The following is a 13,136-nucleotide window of genomic DNA, read 5'->3' as shown; positions in this document are numbered from 1 at the left end:
CCTAGAAAGTATTTTGAGGCTTTTAAGAGGGGTGCTCACATGTTGCATTCAAGAAGTGCACAACCTGTGTGGTTGTGTACACAAACAAATACTTGAGCTGTACACTCGTACAGTTATTCGTAATGTAGCAGTCAAGGAGTGTACAGTCTGTGTGCATGCTTACAAAGGAGCTGAGCCATGCAAACAAGTAAGTGTGCACACATTCGCACAATCACTTGCACATGTTTAGAGGCAGCTTGTACCTGTGTACATTGTGAATAGAATTAGAAGCTTTATCAGGGATACTGTAGCAGCAGATTTTCTGTATTTAAAGGAGGTCAGGTTAGATTATTTTTGATGTACCTTCCAATGATATGATAGAAGGCCCCCAGAAATGCTGATGGAGGTTTTTTTTTTTTTTTCTAGACAGAGACATTCATTTCCATTTATGGAAGCAATTTACCAGCTCCACTGACCTAGAGTGATGTATAACCACAACACTAAAAAAAATATTGTTTGTTTGTTTCTTTTTAAAAGCCCTGAATATCAATTATTCAATTTCAAAACAACTAACAGGAGGAAACAGTCAAGAAGAAAATGAATTGACTGATCCCTGAATAATAAGCAGCAGAACCATTGCTTAAAAACCTTAGTAAATATAAAAGTTTTTATCTGGCACCTACATATTGTTAATGAAGAAACTTCCTGAATCTGTAGCAGAGCTACCACTTCCTCTTGCTGGTCACTAGGGATGGGGCAGGAATTTGATTCATGCTTGAAGGCAAACCTGACAGCTAATTCACGCTTTTCAAAACAATACACAAAATGAAAAACAGCCATCCTTTGAATTTCACACTTCTCTGCATTTTTCAGTGCCTTTCTGCAGCCAAGTGATGCATGTACTGGGGAGAAGTGTGCATAAAAACACATATATTTGTGAAAATTGCATTTGGGGGGTGCAGGGAAGTGCTTTGCAAAAATGTGCTCATTAGGCAAAACTGCATACAACTATACTGTATGCATGTTAGGAGAAATCTGCAAGATGCTGATGATTGTTCACACCCACATTGTCCCTCTGACTGATTGGGGATCTGAGCGTCATCCCCCTTCACCTCTGAAGTTCCAGGTATCTGATACTTGGAGAAGGAAGGAAGGAAGGAAGGAAGGAAGGAAGGAAGGAGCAAACTCCCTGCAGAAACGCCAGTGGAGGAATGGTAGAGCATCTGCTTTGCATGGAGAGGGTTCCAGGTTCAATCCTGGCATCTCCAGTTAGGAAGAAGAAGAGAAGAATTTGTATTTGATATCCCACTTTATCACTACCCGAAGGAGTCTTAAAGCGGCTAACATTCTCCTTTCCCTTCCTCCCCCACAACAAACACTCTGTGAGGTGAATGGGGCTGAGAGACTTCAGAGAAGTGTGACTGGCCCAAGGTCACCCAGCAGCTGCATGTGGAGGAGCGGAGACGCGAACCCGGTTCCCCAGATTACGAGACTACCGCTCTTAACCACTACACCAAACTGGCATAGGACTGAAAATGTACCCTGCCTCAAAAGCTGCAGAGTTTCTGCTGCTTAGCATTGATAATACTGAGCTAGATTGTCCTGCGGTCTGACTCAGTATAATGTAGTTTCCTTTGATCCTATGTTGCAACTGTTCCTTTTGTAGCCCAAGGCCACCACCAGTGTGGTGCCTTCCAGTTGAGCTCCAACTATTTTTTTATAATATATATAAATTTATTTATTTGGTTTTTCAGATTAAAAGTTTACAGTCACATATCGAACATACAACATAAAAACAAAATTCCAAGGAATCTCCTGGACTTCCCTCCTCCCCTTTGTGAATCCTATTGTTAATACTGGACGGCCTCGGTCCAGTATACCTGAAGGAGCGTCTCCACCTCCATCATTCTGCCCGGACGCTGAGGTCCAGCGCCGAGGGCCTTCTGGCGGTTCCCTCATTGCGAGAAGCAAAGCTACAGGGAACCAGGCAGAGGGCCTTCTCGGTAGTGGCGCCCGCCCTGTGGAATGCCCTTCCAGCAGATGTCAAAGCGATAAACAACTACCTGACATTCAGAAGACATCTTAAGGCAGCCCTGTTCAGGGAAGTTTTTAACGTGTGATATTTTACTGTATTTTTGGTTTTTATGGAAGCAGCCCAGAGTGGCTGGGGAGGCCCAGCCAGATGGGCGGGGTATAAATAATAAATTATTATTATATTATTATTATTATTATAATCATTTCCTCCTGCATCTTTCATGATCATCCAAATCTTTTACATCTGGTGGGACTTTATCTTTTTTCCATCTCTGGGCCAATAACATCCGTGCAGCCGTAGTCACATGCATAAATAGTCTTTTCTGCTTCCTTGGGATTTTGAGTAAGGTTACCAGACGTCCCTGTTTCCTGGGGAGAGTCCCCGGATTTACCAATCAGTCCCCATACAAAAGCCATTGATGTTGAAAAGTGTCCCCAGATTCATTGAAAAAAATCTGGTAACCTTAATTTTGAGCTCCAACTATCAACAGCCCTGTCCATTGCGGCCAATGCTCAGTTATGATGGGAGTCGAAGTTCAGCGAAATGTAGAGGGCTACCCCTGCTTTAGCCGATGGATGATCTCCTCCTTCCCATGGTGTTCTCACTAGGAGGAAGTTAGTATATCATCTCACTGACCATTGCTCTCCTCATTGATAAGAACACATAGGAGCCAACTTGTAGGGGCCGTGCGGACTCAGACCCCCACAATAACATATTTGAGGGGCTGAGCCCCACCCAAATAAAGTTGATGGGCACACACATTCAAATGGTGCTTGCACACTGTGTCATGTGATCAATTATGTGGGGCAGAGCTTACCTGGGCCCCCACAATATGTTTTTTCAAGTTGGCACACCTGTAAGAACATAATGAAAGCCTGTCTACAAGATATTGTAAAGGAGAACCATCAAGTCGAGCATCCTGTTCTCACAGTGGTTGACTAGAAGCAGCACCTGAGTGTAACATGTTCGCCCAAACTGGGATTCAGTATTCAGACAGATGCATCCTGCCTTTAACAGCAGAGGGAGAATGTGGCTATAATAGTAAGTAGCTGCTGATAGCCTAATCTTCATTGAATTTGTCAAATCCACTTCTGAAGACAAGCAAGTTGGTGGTCATCATTGTCTCCTGTGGGAGAGTATTCCACTGTGTGGAAAACCACTTCCTTTCGTCTGTCTCGAATCTCCCAGCATCCATCTTCAATGGATGAGTTCCAGTATTGGTAAGAGCAAGGCCCAAATGTGCTTCCCTTCAATTCTGGGCTACAGAGAGGCAATTTTTGGTCTCTCATAGTTTCTTGTTTTTCCAATTAAAAGTTCAGTTCTCCATGTTCCCACATCAGTTTGTACATTCTATTTTTAAAAAGTCCATCTGGAGATTCACAAGCGGTTTTGTGCAAACTTCTCGCAACATGTACATTTGTACGCCATTTCTTCTAATACCTTTTCTTGAAAAATCATCCCACCCTCCCCATAGAATTCATTTTTGCATGCCATTTTTATGAGCACGTGCAACCTTCTTCACCCTTGCACATTTCCGTATGTGTTCCTCTGGCCTGAGACCTGAATTGCAAAATTCAGATAATGGCCAACACTGAAGGATGGCTGCATTTCGGAGGAGTGCGGGAGGTTGGGAAATTTTTTGCTACTCCAACTGAATTGAACTTCTCGTCTACCATTGCGCTGGGCTCCCAGCACATCACCCCTTAAGGGCCAGAGCTCACAAGTGTGTGTGTTTACTCAGAAGTAAGCCAAAGTGTCAATGTTTACCTGGCCTTACACACTTGGCAACCTCTGCTTACTGCGGCCCCTTCTCCCCTCTCCCAGGAGATCTCGAGCCCCCAGCCCACACTGCGAGGTTAGCATGCCGGGACAGTATCTGGGATTCAGGGATCAGTGAGCATTGTAATGGCAACTGAAACCCTTTTCTTATTTCCCACAAGCTAGCTAAGCTGCTCGGCTCAGCCACAGACTCTCTCTCTCTCCCCCTCTCTCCCGGGAGGGCCCTCTCCATCTCCTTTCTCAAAAGGGGGCGATCCTGTCAAGCCTGGTCCCTCAGCCCGGCCATACAGCTCCCCTTAAACAAGCTGAACAAACACGGCCTTTATAGGAGCGTTCTTTTCTTCTCGGAGTGGAAGACGGGAGAGTGAAAAGCCCGCGGCTCCGGCGGCATCCCACGGCCGCCGAGAGCCTCACAAAAGGCCCCGTTTGCGCTCAAAAGGGGCCTGAAGCAAATCCTCTTAGGGGTCTGACTGTATGCGTATTCTTGTTGCGGCCCATCTGCTGGGAGAGGGAGAGAGTCCCGGGCGAGGGGGAAGCGGCGCAATGGAGCTCGCTGCCCCAGCCCACGGGAAACAAAAAAACAAGCCCAGGGCATTCAAAGAACTGAAGCGGGCTGGAAGGAGAAGAATGGGCACCCCACGTCACCCTGCTGATCCCAGGGGTAAATAATAAATACAGTTCTCCCAGGGGATGGGGAAGGTGGGGGGGGGAGGAGGGGTGGGGGGGCATAATAGTCCCAGTTCCTTTGAGGGAAGCAGGGGGAGGGGGAAGAGATAGGTCCTGGAGTGTAAATTGCTTTTCACTGTTCTCTGCTCAGGGTATGGTGGGGGTCTCTTTGCACCTTTTGCTCACAAAGATGGCCAGGAACCCAGTAAATCTCTCATGCATAGAAATGCTCCTTCCAACAGATGCAGAAACTATTTTATTTTATTTATTTTATTTTATTTTATTTTATTTTATTTTATTTTATTTTATTTTTTATTTTACAGTGGTACCTCGGGTTACATACACTTCAGGTTACAGGCGTTTCAGGTTACAGACTCCGCTAACCCAGAAATAGTACCTCGGGTTAAGAACTTTGCTTCAGGATGAGAACCGAAATCACGCAGCAGCGGCAGCGGGAGGCCCCATTAGCTAAAGTGGTGCTTCAGGTTAAGAGCAGTTTCAGGTTAAGAACGGACTTCCGGAATGAATTAAGTACTTAACCCGAGGTACCACCGTTTTGTTTTGTTTTATTTTATTTTATTTTATTTTATTATTTCTCAAAACCCAAGTGGCGGACACTGCCAGACTGGGTTGGTCGTAGAGGACAGCTGAGGTGCTGCCCCAAACATGCACCCCACAACTCGAGATCAAGTTAGCTAGTGCTTTTTTTCTGGGGGTACTCAAGTGTATGCAGTACCGGCACCTCCCCCCCGAACAGGCTTTCTCAACCTTGGGTCCCCAGATGTTGTTGAACTACAACTCCCATCACCCCTAGCTAGCAAGGCCAGAGCTCGGGGATGATGGGAGTTGTAGTCCAACAATATTTGGGGACCCACAGGTTGAGAAACACTGCCTAGAAGAAAAACCCTGGTTAAAAAGGTGGCATTTAATAACGGAAAACAACTGCAATATAAGGTTAATTATATTCCCTATAGGGAGCAGAATGTGAATTAGAAATAATTGGGAAAACCATGCAGCAACAAGATGGAATTATGGGCATATCGAAAAGAGAGGGCAGGAAGCCATATATTTTTTTGGAAAATTTGTATTAAATTTGTTTTTATTAGTGGCAGGATTTGATAAAATTGGGAAAATAAAAAAAGATGATTTGGCAAAAATGTGTTTCATTTACTGTAGCAACTTCATGGTGAGTACTGGCACCTTTATTTTTTTCTAGAAGAAAAGCACTGAAGGTAGCGAACAACCAGTTTAATGTTCTGGTGAGCTACAGAAACAACAAGTGCGCCCAGAAACACCTCCACAGCATTTACACTCCTTCAAAGAAAACTAGTGAAATGTTTACACACACGCACACACCTCACCCCCAGCTCACAAACAAACAAATCAGGAAAGCAGCTACAAATTCAGAAGGCTTCAACACGAGTTTTTGAAATATTGCCAAGGATCTTGACTTGGCTGTTGCTTGGGTAGTTATCCTGTGACCCTCCGGGGGCTGTTTTGGACTACGACTCCAGCCTCCCTTAGATAGTGTTCCCTTGGAAGAGGGGTGAAGCCACTTTGAGAAGTGTAGCTCTGTGAGAGGGATTAGACAAATTTGCTATTGTTGTTTAGTCGTGTCCGACTCTTTGTGACCCCATGGACCAGAGCACTCCAGGCACTCCTGTCTTTCACTGCCTTCCGCAGTTTGGTCAAACTCATGCTGGTAGCTTCAAGAACCCTGTCCAACCATCTCATCCTTCTCCTTGTGCCCTCCATCTTTCCCAACATCAGGGTCTTTTCCAGGGAGTCTTCTCTTCTCATGAGGTACTGGAGCCTCAGCTTCAGGATCTATCCTTCCAGTGAGCACACAGGGCTGATTCCCTTCAGAATGGATAGGTTTGATCTTCTTGCAGTCCATGGGACTCTCAAGAGTCTCCTCCAGCACCATAATTCAAAAGCATCAATTCTTCGGCGATCAGCCTTCTTTATGGTCCAGCTCTCACTTCCATACACCACTACTTTGAAAACCATAGCTTTAACTATATGGACCTTAGACAAATTAGTGGATGATAATTAATGGACCTTCTACATGAAGTGCCATTTCACTGAGCCATGACCATTATCCTCCTTCATGGAGAATCAGGCTACCTGTGGCTACTTGCCACGCTTTCCCTCCAATGTCAGAGGCAATATATCCCTGAGGGAAAGAGTGGCAAGTAGCCACTGATAGCCTGATTCTCCATGAAGGGGGATAATGGCCATGGTTCAGTGAAATGGCACTACATGCAGAAGGATTTACAAGTGGACTGTTGGCCTCAGGTGCTGCTTACAGGCTCCCCATGAGCATCTGCTTGGCCACTGAGACAATGAGATTCTGGACAAAATGGTCTGATCCTTTAGCCATGCTCTTCTGGTGTTCTTATCCTAAGGATGTTCATTCCACCCCCTGCTCAGCAAGGCTGGGCTGGGGAACACACCTTCGTGGTGACTCTGTAGCTTGCAGAGGATGTCCTGGATTGCTTGCCAGGAAGCAATCGAGTAATTTCAAGGCGATTCTGCAAGTGTGTGAGTTCCTGTGTCTCTGTTCAGTCGTGGCATTAGATAAGCAAACATTGCGGTAATGAAAGCCAGGCTGGGAGGAGGTCGAGTCATGGAGGGAAGTGGTTGTTTTAACAGGCTGAGAGAGCAGAGAGTTGGAGGGGAAGGAGGGGAATAAGTGAAAGGCACATTGGAAGCTGGCAGCCCATTGCAGCCCAAGGTAGATCATAAGAAGAGCCCTGCTGGGACCAGGAGTTGTTGGAGCTGTGGCTCAACAGCACCTGGAAGACCACGAGCTCCGCACTCCTGAGTGAGAACGGAGCACAGCTGTCAGAACTTGAGAGGACCCTAGTGTGGCTCATGGCTCCATGGCTCAGTTCCTGGTCTCTCCAGTTTACAAGATCTCAGCTCTTAACAGACCATGGAGCGCTTTTTGGCCAGAGATCTTGGAAAGTTGGGCATGACATCTAGCATGCCTCACCTTTGGGATGCTCATCTATCATGTCTTGGCCACATTCTCTCCCAATTTGGCTGTTTGGTAGGCCAGGTTCTAATTCACTACTCCATTGTTAGGCAAAAAAATAACAACTCAATTTTGGCACAGATGAAGTGTCGTGCAGGATCAGGCCAGTGGCCCATCTAGTCCAGCATCTGGTTCTCACAGGGACCAAGCAGATGCTCAAGAGGAGCCAGCAAACAGCAGCTGAGTGAAACAGCAACTCTCCCCACCTGTGATTCCCAGAAGCCTGTATTCAGAGGCATCCTGCCTCTAAAGACACAGCCATACTTCCGCTTGCCCTGCTGCATCTCCCTGGCCTGGGAAGACCTGCTGCTTACTGCTGAATTGGAGCAAACATCAATTGGGTTTTCTCTGGATTGGTGTTTGCTCTGATTTAGCGCTAAAGAGTTGGTGTGGCAAAAGCACTCAGTTTCTCATTTTTCTCAGCCTTCACATTTTAACATCAATTAGCAAATTCTTCTTTTTTAAAAAAAAATGTCATTTTAGTGCTAAGTTCTCCTAATATACAAATTATTTTAGATGTATTTATGCAAAGCAGTTTTCATTTATCTAATGAATTTCCATATGCCATTCCCAATAATGTATGCATTTTAGCTAGCTAATGCATTTTTGCATGGGTTACTTGCCTGGACAACATCATTGGAAAATTGGGAGAGGTCTGAATCTTGAAGGACAACTACAATTCAGTTCACATACTGCTTCCGAAAGTGTGATTTGGGTAGATGCTCCATTATGTGTGAACTGGATTGAATTTCTTCCCTCATCCCTCATCACAAATGGAGAAAGCATCCTTGGGAATCTCATAAAGAAGAGGTGGGTTTTTCAATATTAAAGGGTAGGGGAATCTCATCTTCCAAGGATTGCCCAGGAGATATTTAGATAAGGTAATGGCAGCAGGTGGAGTTATACCATAGATCAATGGAGATAGATAGATAGATGATATAGATAGATAGATAGATAGATAGATAGATAGATAGATAGATAGATAGATGTGTGTGTGTGTGTGTGTGTGTGTGTGTGTGTGTGTGTGTGAGAGAGAGAGAGAGAGAGAGAGAGAGAGAGAGAGAGAGAGAGAGAGAGACTGTGTTGCCCATTCTGTTCCCTCCCCCACCTCCCCCAGGAATAGGTTTTTGGCTAAAAGTCTGGAAAGGATTGCTGACAGGAATTATTTTGATGAGATCTGTTTTCCTTTAGCAGATCAAGATGAAACAAAACGTATAAAACGGCTTTTGAAAATGCAACATCAGCAAACACACACACACACACACACAAATACACAAACCCAGGCATAAATTTCCACAGCCCGGGGGTTGTATCTCCTTCTGGAGATCTTTTCATTTTGGAGATCTTCATGCTGTTTATGTATGTTCAGGGAGCGAGGGACTTAAAAGAAGGATGTGCTCTGCTTTCATGATGGTGGTGATGATGACCGGTGGTTTTAAGCAGAGAAACTTCAATGAGAATAATTCTAATTCCACCCAACAGGTTCTGGAAGTGCTAAGCCTGGCATGTCAGAGGAGGTGGGTCTGAAACACCTGGATTTTCAGAAAAGATGCTGGAGGTGAGGGAGGCGGCGGCAGCTTTGATGTGGACTTTTCTTCCTTCCTTTCTTCCTGGACCACTGCAGGATCTGACATGTTGCCCCTCACCTTTTGGCCTGGCCACCTCTCCCTCCTGATTCAGCTTTGTGAAATCCTCCCCATCCACAGCCCTGCTGCTCTGCAGGTGAGCTTAGGGATGGAGAGCTGGCATGCCATACATCAGGCTGAATGGATGAGCAGCTCACCTGTCAGGCTGCATTCAGTCACCGTCCATCTGAAGTGAGGCAAGAGGGCAGAAGTGACAAACTGATGACCCGCAGAAGAGAGAGGCCTCCATCCCACATGAAACATTGCCAGCCTTACCTGGACATGTGAAGATTCCAAGGTCCAGCACTCCTACTTCCATGGTCTGGAGGGAAACATCACAGCAACCTTGCCAAAGCCAGGGGCAGAGAGTGGACGGGACACGAATATAGGCCACTTGGGGATGCATGATGGATATAAAGACTGGATATAAAAAGGTAACTGTGCATTTCTCTGAGAACCAACAGGGTGAGTGGAGTGTTTAGTGATCCAGGGCTCAGGATGGAGGATCTGGTTCACAATTTAAGGTGAACCAACCCAGCTGGGACTTCCCGAAACAATGCGAGAACAAGAATCTTAATAGCTCAAAACTGGAAGACCGGAGAAGTCCATTGAAAGCACAATGGCAAGAAAAGTGGATGAACTATGCAGAGTTAGCAAAGTTAATGGACAAACTGCATGAAAAGGACAATAGCAACTTTGAAAAAAGAATGGGAACCCTTTGCAATATATTTGCAGAAACAACAGAAAGCAGTGGTCTCGCTGGCAGGATTTGAATAAACATTTACCATTTTATTTACAGAGAACAAGAAGTACAACAACATGATAGCATAATATTGTAAACAGCAGAATGTATCATCTGATGTAATAAACCAGAAATGGTAGTTGAGGGAAGTCAACAGGGAGGGGGAAAATTGGAAAGTGTATGTTTAGCAATGATATTGGATATTTGTTTTGAGAATAGAAAATAAATAAAAATTATTTCAAAGAAAAAGAAAAGAAACAATGCAAGAACCGAAATGCATCTATTCTTTGAAATCCACGGTCCTCTGATTTTTGCAGTGCATTTTCCCAGCCAGATAAGGTGCACCAAATTGCATATAATTAGAGGGAAGTGTGCACCCCAAAACATGCACCTAGCACACAAAATATGCTGACCTACTCCAGTGCTTTGGGCATTCCCAGCCCTACCTGGAGTAACTCAGTGGTAGAGCATCTGCTTTGAATGCAGAAGGTCACTGGTACAATCCCTGGTGTCTCCATTGGGGGCTGGGGATTTTCCTTGCCTGAGTTGGATGGACCAATGGATTTGTAGACTTGTAGGGTTGGAAGGGACTCCAAGGGCCATCTAGTCCAACGCCCTGTAATGCAGGAATCTCAGCTACAGCATCCATGACAGATGGCCCAAAAACCTCTTCTTAAAAATCTCCAAAGAAACAGAGTCCACAACCTCCCGTGGGAGGTTGTTTAATTCCCAACATCTTCATGCAGGACAGTGAATGTTGGAATGGTCTGACTCGTCAGGCAGATTCCTCGTTTCCATACATTCTTAACAGCAGCTGCCGGTCACTGCTAAGTTGAGATCTGTCACCAAACACCGTTCCGCCACCCCCTTCCTTTTTCTCTCTCTCGGTGTGTATGTGTGCATGTCTCTGTGTAAGTTTCCTCTGGGCAATCGAATGCAAGGAGCGGGGTGAGGCAGGAGGAATTCCTTAAGACAGTTCCCTCTGGCTGAAAAGATTTGCTGTGTGCACTCACTCAGAACTGGATCCAAGCTCCAGGCAAGTTTGCACCGTTCACAAGGGGGGGGGGTGAATGCAGGTGCTTAAAGACGTCAGTGCAGTAATTATTGATGGCCTCTGCGTGAAGAGGTGATTCTGTTCGCTCCTTGAGGTTGCTAAGGTGGCTCCGCGGGAGGGAATGGGAGAAATGGCCCGTGAAATCCTGTAGGATGGAGATACGGTACAAGCTGAATATATAGGATATTGCCTTAGACCAGGTCGGAATGCTCCAGCCCAGGAGTGGGGAACTCCTTTCAGCCTGAGGGCCGGATTCCCTTCTGGGAAACCTCTCGAGAGCCACATGCCAACGATGGACAGGATGAGAGGCAAAGGTGGGCGGGGCAATGAAAACAAATGTCACCTTTCCAGCCAAGCGAGAGTCTATCAGGGTTCAAGGACACATTCCAGATAAGCAAAAAATGTTCAGGGGTCATTGCAGAGCAGGGCAGGTGAGGGGTGTGGTCTGGGAATAGTTCGTTTTAAAAAGTGGGCTGGGGGGGAGTGGTAGGGACTTTTTAGTCTAAACTAAGCCAATTAAACTAAGCCAATTATTATAAACTAAGTTAGATAAATAGGGACCGCTTTCTAGCGGGAAGGTAAACGGCGTTTCCGTGTGCGGCTCTGGCTCGCCAGAGCAGCGATGTCACGCTGGCCACGTGACCCGGAAGTGTCTCCGGACAGCGCTGGCCCCCGGCCTCTTGAGTGAGATGGGCGCACAACCCCAGAGTCTGTCAAGACTGGCCCGTACGGGCAGGGGTACCTTTACCTTTACCTAAGCCAATTATAATTTTGGGAACCGAGTTTCTTCATATAGTCCTTATAAATTATATGAAGAAACTCGATCCCCAAAATTATAAATGGCTTAGTTTAGACTAGAAACTCCACAGGTAAACAAATTGTCTCTCCATTAAGTGCAAAATGATTACAGACAACTATAGATATGAGATCATATAAACTGTATAGTGGTCAAAGGAAGTCAATTTTTTCTGTTTTTCTTTGGACTTTTAATTTTTTTCTAATTCTCCCCCCCTTTCTTTTTTGATATGTATTTTTTTGTATTTTTTCTTATTATTACTTTTTTGTATTCAGTAATTTGTATTATCTGTATAACTGTATTTTTTATGTATGTAATATGTATATTAATAATGATGATGATGATGAAATGAAATGGAAAATGTGGGTTCAGAGAATGATTAACAAGAAGTAACCCCCCCACAATCAAATTAGGATGGATGCTGATTGAAGACTGGATGTAGTTTCTAACTGAATGAAGATTTAGTTGTATCTAAGTTTTACTCAGAGGTTGGGATGAAATCCAATTCAGGACTCAGTTAAAGCCAAATCTATCAAATTCGCACTTTTCAAAAGAATTTGTAAACCAAAACACAGCTATAACGCAAAATTCACACAGCAAAAATTCAAAATCTGCTATGCAGTTCGCCAACCAAGGCATAAATTCAGAAGAAATGTGCATAAAAGTGAGCATGTTGGTAAAAATAATGATGCGCAAAAATGCATCACACATCAAAAGTGCATACAAAAATGTGTTTAATAGGAGAAAATCACACAAAAACGCCAATAGATTTTCATTGGGGGGAGGTTATGCTGCAAAATGTGGATAACTGAATTTAACTGATTTTATATCTATTGCTTTTTGTATTTTTACTGTTGCTACGATAACTGCTTTTGTTTCTGATGTTTTTGATCTGTTTTATATTTGTTTTATGGTTCTCTTTTGTAGGCTACCTTGGAAATCTAGATTGGTAAAATTATGTTTATTTATTTTATTTTTTTAAAAGATAACTGAATTTAATATGGGGGGGGGGAGAGAAATAGTGAGAGGGCCAAAATGGACAGATTCTTCCATTACTACACAAGTTCATTTATTTCATTGGATCTATTCTGAGTAAACCTTTGTTGAAGACAATCCTATGCCCGGTCTTTAATGAGCATTCCTTCTAATTTGCTTACTCAAAGCTTTCTTGGTTATTTGACCACAGGTCACAGAATCATTGAATTTTAGAGGTGAAAGCTGCACCAAGGGTCATCTAGTTCAACCCCCACAATGCAGAAATCAGAGCCAAAAAAACCCTGATAGATGGCCATCCAGATTCTCTTTAGACACCTCCAGTGATGGAGAGTTTATCACCTTCCGAAGGAGCCCATTCCACTGCCCAACAGCCCTTGCCATCAGAAAGCTCTTACCAGTATTAGGTCTGAATCTCCTGACTTGT

The sequence above is a fragment of the Podarcis raffonei genome, chromosome 8, assembly GCF_027172205.1.
Source record: "Podarcis raffonei isolate rPodRaf1 chromosome 8, rPodRaf1.pri, whole genome shotgun sequence".
Taxonomy (NCBI): Eukaryota; Metazoa; Chordata; class Lepidosauria; order Squamata; family Lacertidae; genus Podarcis; species Podarcis raffonei.
Note: the sequence above shows the minus strand (reverse complement) of the source record.